Here is a 10,006-nt window from a genome sequence, read left to right on the forward strand (position 1 = left end):
ATAGTTTGCATCTGCTAACCCCAAACTCCCACTCCATCCCTCCCTCACCACCACGCCCCCCCACCCACAGCAACCACAAGTCTGTTCAAGCCTTGGCAATTTTGAAGAGTACTGGTCAATCATTTTGTACAATATCCCTCAATTTGGGTTTGTCTGATATTTCTTATGCTTAAAGGGAGGTTATGCATTTTGACATGAGTGCCTTCTCAGCACAACATATCAGGGATACACAATATCACTGTGTCTTATTAATGGTAACATTAACCTTGATAACTTAGTTAAAAGGGTATGGGGTCTGCTGGGTTTCCCCCTGTAAAGTTATTATTTTTACCTATGTAATTAATAAATATCTCGAAGGAGATACTTTGAGACTGTACAAGTATCCTGTTTCTCCTCAGATTTTCACCCACTAATTTCACCCTCCGGTCGGGTCTTGCTCCAACAATTATGACTCTGGTGTTTTAATAGTGGTTTTCTGTCTCCTGCATTTCTTCTACATGTGTTTGTTGCAGTTCTTCTGTAAGGAAGAGCCGTCCTTTCTCCCCCATTTTTATGTTAACTTTTATGCACTTTACTGGAATACGCTTTTCAAGTGCACCTGGGACATTTACAAAAATTAAATATATACTAGGAAATACATGAATCTCAATGAATTATAGAGTTGCCCTGCCCAGATTCCCTTTATGGGCCACACACCCATTCCCAGCTACGGTGGGGCTGATTGCTAACAGCTAAACAGCCCCTTCACCGGAGAACTGCCCTCATTCAATAGGGAAGCTGCTTCACTGGAGAACCTAGGGCAGCCCGCAGTGATTGACTGATATGGGCTTACAAAAGGCCAACCCCTTGCCTCAAAAGTGCAACCAATTTTGTGATGTAACTCAGGCTTCAGAGTTCCTTGGGATCAGGCGGAGGCAGACTTAACTGTTAACAACCCTGCTTAGCTTTCTTCCCCTGCCCTATCCTGCTTCCCTCACTCCCTTTCCTTCTCCTGAGAGCATTCTCTCAATAAAATCCTCACACAAGAACCTCCATCTCAGGCTCAGCTTCTAGGGAACCTGCCCTAAGACAGGTTTCCTGATTTCTAAGATTCCTTCTGAATGATTAGTGTGTATGTGGGCAAGGGGGGTGGGCTTGGGGAGGCTCTGGAGGGTAAGGGTTCCTATTCTCCTTTGCTCAAGCTGAGAAAGGAAAAGTGAGATAGCAATATAAATTTGGGAGCTAGCCTTAAACTTTGTTGCCGGGAACGATCACGATCTTAAAAATGACTTCTAAGTTCCCTCTGGGCAGTTTTTGTTCCAGTCTTTTTGTTTGCTACAAGCTCAAAAGCTTTGCTGTACAGAGCTAAGGGTTACGAAGAAGGAAATGAGACAAATCTGGAGTGGAAACCTGGAAGATTAGACCTTGAAGCCTCCCTCATGAATTACATCAAGATTCTTTCTCAGGCTTCCCTGGTGGCGCAGTGGTTAAGAATCCGCCTGCCAATGCAGGGGACACGGGTTCAATCCCTGGTCTGGGAAGATCCCACATGCCGCGGAGCAACTAAGCCCATGCGCAACTACTGAGCCTGCGCTCTAGAGCCCGCGAGCCACAACTACTGAGCCCATGTGCCACAACTGCCACAACTACTGAAGCCCGCATGCCTAGAGCCCGTGCTCCACAACAAGAGAAGCCACCGCAATGAGAAGCCTGGGCACCACGACAAAGAGTGCCCCTGCTAGCCGCAACTAAAGAAAGGCCGCGCGCAGCAACCGAAGCAACCAAAAAAAGAAAAAAAAAAAGACTCTTTCTTTTCAGGTTTTTTTTCACCTTCTTGGGTTGCAGGCCAGAAGGGTTTCTAAAGCCTTCTCATACCTCTCAAGGTCTCACCCATCCATATGCTAGCCCCACATCTTAGAGACAGAAATTCATATAAAATTAGAAAGGATGAGAAGATGTTCAGAGAGTTAAAAGGGGGGAGGGGGGAGGAAGAAAGTCAATACATCGACCAAAAAAATTAAGAAAGATAAAAACCTGGGATCATCAATCAGGCTCATACATGCCATCCACAAAAATAAAATTTGTTTTATTTACAAGCTGAAGGATTACATTCTCCATTCTCCTGGCTTTTGCCCAGACCTTCCCTTGGAGTTCCCCCAGGAGCCTGTTGTCTCTCTCGCTCATTAATGGAACCTGTGACTCCATCCTCATTTTCATTTGGGTCTCTACTTTCTTTGGAGTCCGATGCCTTGTTTTCCTCCATTGATTTCTGCTTATCATGGCAACACATACACAAGTATTGACGGAACTTGGTCATACTCCAGCGGAATGACTTGTTCTTGGAGGTGGGCGTGCTTAAGCTACCTTCCAAGATGCTCAAGTGCTCCTTTTGCCTCAGTTGGCGGGTCTTGGAGTATGAGTGTTGCTTCCGTCTCACCCCAGGAGAGTGCTCTGCCTCGTCCTCCTCATCATCGTCATTCTCATCTTCCTCCCTCACCTTATTTCTCCTCATCCTCACAATGGCAACTTTATTCCGCTTCTGACTCTTGGCTCAATCAAGGTTGGGATCTTCTTCCTTGGGGAATCCGAGAGCAAGGAATGAAGCATGCTCTCCACTGACCCATCCCATTACACGTCTGATGGGGGGAAGTGAGGCAGAGAAGGACTGAGATCAGAGGGAAAGGTTAAGCCAAGCACCCACCTGAGAGTACAGAGTGGGCAGCACAGATGACAAAAGACTGCCCTGCCCAGGGCAGACATGCACTTAAAATTACCAAAGGGGGGCTTCCCTGGTGGCGCAGTGGTTGGGAGTCCGCCTGCCAATTCAGGGGACATGGGTTCGAGCCCTGGTCCGGGAAGATCCCACATGCCGCGGAGCAACTAAGCCCGTGCGCCACAGCTACTGAGCGTGTGCTCTGCAACAAGAGAAGCCACCGCAATGAGAAGCCCGCGCACCGCAACGAAGAGTAGCCCCCGCTCGCTGCAACTAGAGAAAGCCCATGTGCAGCAACGAAGACCCAACGCAGCCAAAAATAAATAAATAAATTTATTTTTTTAAAAATTACCAAAGAGAAGTTACAAATCAGTGTCAGCAAAGGACATGCAGGTGTATTCTGAATGCGTTAGAAGAGAGCTCATTATTTTAAAAGGATCCTAATGCAAATACTTTGGTTAAATAAAGACTCATTTTAGAAGTCAGGTAATAACCCTCCAATTTATTCTAGAAATCCTGGTTGTTCATATTTGGGGGTGATGGATATGTTTATTATCTTGATTGTGGTGATGGTTTCATGAGTATAAATATATGTCAAAACATCAAATTGTACACTTTAAATATGTACAGTTTATTGTGTGTAAACAAGCAAATAAGTTCACATATCATGTGTGTTTAACAGCATGTGAATGTTGAAAGGATACCTTGGAGGACTCATAAAAATGGGGTAGCTAACTGGGAGGCAGCTCTGTGTGTGAGATCTTGAGTCAGACAAACTGAGCTCAAACTCTAGCATCTCTGCTTCCAACTTATGTGATCCTGGGAGAGTTACTTAACTTGCTCACGTCTCTGCTTCTTCATCTGAAAAATGGGGACAATAATAGTATTGAGCTTACCGGGTTCTAATGAGGTTTAAATGAGATATAAATTCTTACAAGTGGCATGTAGTACTCAGTAGATGTAAGCTGTGACTACTATTACTGTTGGCATTTTTTTTCTGGAAGGAGTAAATTTGAGCCATGTTTAGTAAAGATGTGAATTGGAAGGATGTAGAGAAGACATGGAAGGTTGCCACAGGACATCTTAGGGGAGGTCAACGAGTTAAGATGCCGACATGGTGGTAGAGCAAGGGGTGAGAGACCCCAGAGGAGGGAGAAATACAAAGTAGGGTATTCACACTGGTTAGGTCCTGGCTGCCTTGATAGCCTAGGTCATCATTGAAGCTGTAGATGGGTGTCAAGGATACATCAATGGTGTTAAAGGAGGGATTTTCTGCCCCTGAGGATGCCCAAGCTTCTCTGGTCTCCTAAGGGGGAGAAGGAGAGGTTAGTTAGAAGCGGAGCCCCTCACACCAGGCAGAACTTCAGGAGTCACCCTACCCTTGCTCCTGCCTGTGTCCCATCCTGCCCTGCTACTTTGAGACTTGAAGCTAGAGACACATTACCTGTCTTCTTCATTATCATAAAGTTCTATGATCACTAATGCCATGAGACTCTGGTGTGTCCCCTCCCTCCCTAACCCCACACTCACAATTCTTTAGTCCCCATGTCCTCATGGAAGTGGTTGTCATAGCAACAGGAGGGTGGGGTCCCAGGCCCATGGGTTCAAGGAGGGCTTCTTTGTGGGATGTGAGAGGGTGCACGTGTGCGCACACACACACACACACACACACACACACACACAGCCCTCCTTCTCGTTCACTTTCAGCAAGAGGAGGCTGGATCTGCTCATCTCCCTCCCCTGGCCCCCACCAGTGATCAGAATAAGAAGACTGGGCTTAAAAAGAGACACTGTGACCAAATTCTAAAAAATGGGACAAAACCCCAAAGGGCACCACCTAGACATGGCAGGTACAGATTCCAGAATCCACCTAGGAATCCACACATGCTGGAGAGAAATTTGGCATGAAGCAGACAATAGTCCATAACCAACTTTGGGTAGCCAGGTCTGTCTGAGATCTTCAAGGGATCCAAAGACTTAGAAGGGACACTTCAGTGTCTGTTTCAAGAGCCTGAGCTCTGTCTGAGCCTTCTCTTCCCTTTTTCCTCCCGTCCTCTCAGTCTGGGGAGGTAGTAATCAAGGCTGTATCCTCCATGCATTTTTTTTTCTCTCCACACTCTCTCTGAGAGAAACTCATTTTGTTGAATCGGCACTCATCAAAGGCAATGCTGCAATGTATGATCATTGATAGGATCCTAGATTTTTTTTTTTTTTTTTTTGCGGTACGCGGCCTCTCACTGCTGTGGCCTCTCCCGTTGCGGAGCACAGGCTCAGCAGCCATGGCTCACGGGCCCAGCTGCTCTGCAGCATGTGGGATCTTCCCGGAATGGGGCACGAACCCATGTCCCCTGCATCGGCAGGCGGACTCTCAACCACTGCGCCACCAGGAAAGCCCTAAGTTTTTTTTTTAATTAATTAATTAATTTATTTTGGCTGCACTGGGTCTTCGTTGCTGCGCATGGGCTTTCTCTAGTTGCAGTGAGTGGGGGCTATTCTTCCTTGAGGTGCACGGGCTTCTCATTGCGGTGGCTTGCTGCGGAGCACGGGCTCTAGGCGTGCAGTCTTCAGTAGTTGTGGCTCACGGGCTCAGTAGTTGTGGCGCACAGGCTTAGTTGCTCCGTGGCACGTGGGATCTTCCCGGACCAGGGATTGAACCCGTGTCCCCTGCATTGGCAGGTGAATTCTTAACCACTGCTCCACCAGGGAAGTCCTAGGCCCTACTTCTTTCCGTTGCTTCTTTCTGTGGTAACGTGGGGGGATTGCTATTTCTGACTGCTTCCTGGGGGCCTCACAGTGAATCAAGCCATGTCTCCTTCAGAGTGTGGCATCTGCAAACCAACCAACCATCAAACAAGCCGCTTTCTTGCTCATAGAGACCATCTCTCAGAGCACAGGGATGATGTACTCTTATGCTAAAATAGCTCCTCATTCCTAGGATGAGGGTGCGGTTGGGGGGACAAAAAGGGGAAGGGGCTAAGGGAGACATAGGAGTCCTTCGTCCCACACTCTCCTATTGGCTCTCTTTAGTGCAGCTTCCTTCCCCCTTAATGAGTTGGAAGACTGGGAGTAAGGGGGAGGGCAGGAAGGGGAGCACTCTGTGCTTTGTACACCCAGAAGCATCCACCACAGGGAAGGTGTCTTCCCTGGGTTCAGGCAGTCAGTGGAATCAGTCGAGATCTGGGCATTTCCTGGGGACTCGCTGGGAGCTGTCCAATATGCTGCACCTCAGACCGTGAGTTCTCCCAGTGATGGGGAGAAGTGTTGTTTCAGAGGAAAGCAGAGAAAAGGTTTGCTGAGTATCAAAACCCTGGCCTTTTGGAATTCAAAGCCAAAGGCCAGAGAGGTGTCAGGATATATAAGAGCTGTGCTGTCCAATCCACTAACTACGTGCGGCTATTCAAACTTAACTTGAAATTAGTTAAAATGAAATAAAGCTAAAAATTGTAGTTCTTCAGTATGACCAGTCACATTTCAAGTGCTCAATAGCCACACGTGGCTGGTGACTAACATATTGGACAGTGGAGCTATTATAGGACATTTCCATTTTCACCGAAAGTTCTATGGGACAGTGCCTCATTAGAAAGAAAGGCATGGCATTCTGTCTGTTCTGAGAGACAGGCAGAGATTTTGTCTGTTTTGTCCAGTGCTCTTGCCCTACGGCCCAGAACATTGCCTGGCACTTTGGAGAATGATCAGTAAATTTTTGTTGAAGGAATACTAGAGACATTAGAGCCAGTTTTCCATCACTTCTATCCCCTCACCCAACTGATTTCATCTAGATAGAGTTCAACCAAACTGGGGAGAAAGAAAAGAAAGAGGAGAGAACAGGAGAGAGGGGATCTTAATTATCTGTGGATAAATCGCTCAGAAGAGCTCTGAGCCTCCGCTGGCTCCTACTTGACATAGTTTGGGATTTGGAGGGGGTGGCAAAGGAAAAACCCAAATGGGTTGGTGAATCCAAGAGCAAGAGGAGTCTTGTGCCTGCTCCCAAAAATGCACATTGTGCCCAGGTAGGGGGTCTGGGACACTTTTCAGGATTTCTGCTCATCCCAGGTCCCAGCCTGGTTTGTGGAATTGAGGAGTGACTGAATAGCAAGGAAGAGGTGAAGGGCCTGAGAGAGCCCAACTGAGCTCCCTATGGCTCCAGAGAGGCATGGAAAGTAGAGGGAGGGAAAGGAAGAGGGAGGGAGAGGAACACTGTGCCTGGGAAGGCCTGGGATAAGGCTGAGGGGGATGCACATGCACTCTGTGTGAACTCACAGCCCAAGAGCAGACAGGATCCAGATGTCTCAGTGGACACCAGAGAGGAAAAGTATTGATGACCAAGCACTGGAAGTCCCTGATCCCCTCCCCCCACATGCCTCTGGCACATCGGGAGCCCTCTAGAAAACTAGAGGCACCATTGGAGGAAAATGGCTGGGTAGTCCCTACATTAACAGGGATTTAAGTCCTTACTACCTGATGGAAAAGGGGCTGGAAGCAGAAAGTGGATTTGATTGTAGAAAAGTAAGGAAGTTAACATTTCTTGGACATCTAAGTTCGCATCCTGACATTTATACTCACTATTTCAGTATTGTTTGATTTTTTTAACAATGAGAATATAAGCATGTATTATTTATATAAATTAAAAATGATTTTTTGTATGATTCCACTTACATGGGGTATATAGAGTAGTCAAATTCACAGAGACAGAAAGTAAAATGGTAATTGCCAGGGGCTGGGGACAGGAGGAAGGGGAGTTAGTGTTTAATGGGTATGCAGTTTCAGTTTGGGAAGATGAAAAGTTCTGGTGATGGACGGTAGTGATGGCTGCACAACAATGTGAATGTACATTTTAAATGTTTAAAATAGTAAATTTCATGTTATGTATATTTACCACAGTAAAAAAAATGAATGTAAAAGAGAAAAAATTATTGTTGCAAAGTTACTGTAACAGCTTTGATTCCGGATGTTTCCTGAAAACTGGCATGGTTCATATTCACTCCATTACCACTTCTAGCTAACATAGGCCCATCTGAGGCCCCTAGATTTGTCAGCAAGGCCCTATTTCTGGGTGCTTACCTTTCTTGCAAGAAAACAGTTTGCCACTTCCTTCTCAGCTTGGTCACACACTCTCTCGGTGGCCCTCTTGTTGCAGATCCCAAAAGAGAGGTCAGTGGACAGCTTGGGCTCTGTCCTAAACACCAGGAAATAGGGCCTAAAACCAGTGACACCATCCTGGGGGCACAGTAAGCACCCTAGCTCTGCATGCCTCTGTTCCTGGCACACAGTTCTCTGCATATCTAACAAAGTTCTACTCAATCTCTTGGTTTGGGGTCCTCTTGAGGATGGCAGGAAGAAGTTGTATTCTTTTGGAAGTCTTTCAACAGAAACATTTCCCTTAGCAATTGACTCTCTCTCTCTCTCTCTTTGGCAGTGGAAGCGTGGAGTCCTAACTACTGGACCACCAGGGAATTCCCAGTAGTTGACTCTCAAAATCTCTCCTCTAGTCAGAATAGATTCCATTAGGGAGACTGTAAACGGAGATGATGAAAATTCTTCCAATCAGCAGGTGTTTCTTGAGCACCTCTGTGTGTTCAGCATCGCTGCAGGAACTTTGGATAAGTATATACTAGAGAAATAGCATCTGGTCATGGAAGTAGAGTTTCCATATCAGAAACAATCAGAAAAAAAAAAATTCCTAATCTGTGGTGCTGTAAAAGAGCAATGCAGTCTGGCAAAAGGCCAAGGCAGGCTTCCCAGCAGGGATGAGCCTAGAGCGGGGCCCTGAAGGAGGGCTTGGATTTGGATAGGAAAGAGAGGCAACAGGGCATTTGAAGGAAGCCACGCACAAAGGAAGTAGGAGCAGACTGAAGGTTGTGTGTAGAGAATTTGTTATGATTCATTCCTGGAGTATGTCCTGTGTGCTCAGGCATGACACTAAGCAATGGAAAACAGACCACCTGTCCTCAAAGAGCTCTAGCCTGGGAGGTGGTGAATGGGGGGAGACACTAAAACAAATACGGGTGATGTGTATTAGTCCACAAGAATGTTAAGCCCCCAGAAAGTAGAAACCTTATCTGTCCTGTTCATCACTGTATCCTCAGTACCTAGAACAGTACTAGGCACAAATTAGGTGCCCAATAAGTGCATACTGAATGAAGGAATGCTACAATGCAGAGATAGGATAATAGCAATATTGATAGTTACCATTTATTGAGCACACAAATGTGCCAGACAATATGCAAAGAGTTTTACATACATTATCCTATTTGATCATCCAGCATTTTGAGAGTACTATAATTATCTCATTTCACAGATTTGGGAACCAAAGCTTATAGAAGTAACACTTGGACTTCCCTCGTGGTCCAGTGGTTAAGTCTCCACACTCCCAATGCAGGGGGCCCGGGTTCCATCCCTGTCAGGGAACTAGATCCCTCAGGCCAAAACGAAGATCCCGCCTGCTGCATCTAAGACCCAGTGCAGTCAAATAAATAAATATATACATATGTGTGTGTATATATATATATATATATATATATATATATTTTTTTTTTTTTTTTAAAAGAAGTAACACTTGCCTTAAGGTTACCTAAACAGCAAGTGACCGAAGGGAGATTTGAATTCATGACTGCCTAACTTCACAGTCCATCCTCTGAATATAGAGTCTACTGTTCAAAATTCTGTTTAGGGAAGTTTTTCTGGTAGCTCATTGAAATATGCCGGGAAAGGCCCAAGAAAGCGAGACCGTCGCAATGAAAAACAGCAACCGCAACGTGTATGAACTAAAGCGGTTACAGTGGGAATGGAGAAGAAAGGATCTACTTTTGCGGGGCCTTAAAGGGCTTCTAAAGAAAGTTCAGGGCTTCGTGACTTATTGGATATAGGGGATGACTAAATTTCTCGCCTGGGAATACGAAGAATAGCCTCGAGAGAAATAGCTTTTCTCTAATTCCTAGTTCGACAGTACACTTTAGATAGATGACCCTAATCTCTGTGTCTGCCAGTTCCGCAAAGCACTTAATCAGGTGCTGGTCATCTACAGTAACGGCAAGCCAGCTTGAAAAGTCACTCTAGATTGCAGAATAATAAAAGCGTGAAAGAAAGAACAGGAAAGAAAGAAAGAAGAGCGTGGAGAATACACACACAAGCCTGTTCCAGGAGCTGTCGCATCCCGGAGGCGGGCGGGTACTACAAAGGGAAAGGTGGGGCTTGTCTACGAACTACAACTCCCAGAAGGCATCGGGCAGATCACCAAAGTTTCCGTCCAGAGCTTACTTCCGGTCTTTCTGATGCTGACGCTCTCTTCCGGTTTTGGCGGCTCCCCCCCCCCCC

The sequence above is a fragment of the Lipotes vexillifer genome, unplaced genomic scaffold, assembly GCF_000442215.2.
Source record: "Lipotes vexillifer unplaced genomic scaffold, Lipotes_vexillifer_v1.1 scaffold238, whole genome shotgun sequence".
NCBI classification, from domain to species: domain Eukaryota; kingdom Metazoa; phylum Chordata; class Mammalia; order Artiodactyla; family Lipotidae; genus Lipotes; species Lipotes vexillifer.